Source organism: Oryzias melastigma, unplaced genomic scaffold (genome assembly GCF_002922805.2).
Source record: "Oryzias melastigma strain HK-1 unplaced genomic scaffold, ASM292280v2 sc00494, whole genome shotgun sequence".
Taxonomy (NCBI): Eukaryota; Metazoa; Chordata; class Actinopteri; order Beloniformes; family Adrianichthyidae; genus Oryzias; species Oryzias melastigma.
The window spans coordinates 1-1,495 of record NW_023417088.1 but is presented as its reverse complement, the minus strand read 5'-3'; positions in this window follow the sequence as shown (position 1 = coordinate 1,495).

Sequence of the window (1,495 nt, the reverse complement as noted above, 5' to 3'; positions counted from 1 at the left end):
TGCTAAATTTATTTTTTTTTCAGGCTAATTTGACATTTCGCTAATATTCTAGCTGGATATCATCTTCAGTGTTTTCAGCTAATAATTTATACATTTTCAGCTTCAACGTTTTCAGCTATCAATTTCAGCATCTTCAGCGACCAAATTCATCTTACAGCATTCACACTAGCATTATCACAGGTAATGTTATATATCTAGTTCATAATTATGTTAAAAAGTTACAGTTTTAATAATTTAAAAATGTAGTTTTAGAGTGTTTAATAAATGTTTATCCTGTTCTGTGACCTAAAGTGTGTTTTTGTGTGATTGACTTTGACACCCCTAATCCACTGGAATTAAGTTGATCGAGCTAAAAGTTGAAAAGTTACAGTATGTTAAAGTATTTAATGTAAAACTCTATGAGCTCCTTGTTACCAAATAAAAACAACAATCTTATTTTTTGTTTTCTGCTTTAAAAGTTTACATGACAGTAAAGTCTGGAGATGTAGCGTTAGTGAAGAAAAGCTCTCACAGAAGAAGCCTATCAAGTTCATAAAAGCAGCTTCTGTGAAGCTCTTGGAAATAAAAACACAAAGAGAAATATTAGGTGAAACGGCAGCAAACTTTGGATGACCTGCAGCTAAAATAAAGGCTCAATCTGAACAGATCCTCCTCTATTAGTCAGAAAAAAATCTTCAATAAAATGATGAGAATAGAAAAAGTAAAAATACTGATCAATAACTCACATATCCTAAAACCTCATGTTTGCAACATCAGTAAATTGGAATCTCTATAAATGTACAATCAAAATACACTTCAGGTCATGTAATTATAGCTCTAAAATACAGCATAATGTTGGGTTTTAGGTAAACAGACTAAATGTGCTACTATCACCGCAAGTAAATAAACCTTCAAAGTAAAGCGTCAGTGAAACTTCTGCTTTTCAGAGTAAAAGCATAGTGTTTTTTGTTGTTTAGGGAAAAAGAGAGATTGAAGTTTAGTTTACTAAAATGAGTTGTGTATAAATGCAAATTTGTTTAAAAAAAAAACACTAAGTCGATTAGAAATTTTGAAGTAAAAGAAAAATATGATAAATTTAAATGTAAGAATATTATGAAAATCTTGTGATCAATTTCCTCTAAAGATGAAAAGTCAGTTTATAAAAGATGTCAGTTTAGAGTAAAGGACTGAGTGTTCTCTAGTTTTTACATTTTTATTGTCTTCATTTACTATCTTGTCATATATCTACTGTATTTTCCGGAGTATAAGTCGCAGTAGAAAAAAATGCAAAATGAAGAAGAAAAAAACGTATATAAGTCGCTCCGGAGTATAAGTCGCACTTTTAAGAGAATAGTCCAACATTTATGAACAAATTGAACAAGCCCGACGTAACGCTGCATTTGACATCAAATGCGATTCACTCACATATAACTGAAACAATGAGAATGTGGCGGCTAAACGTGCATAAAAATGAGGCAAAAATCCAGCAGTCTGCAGACGGAGCTTTTCCATTTGA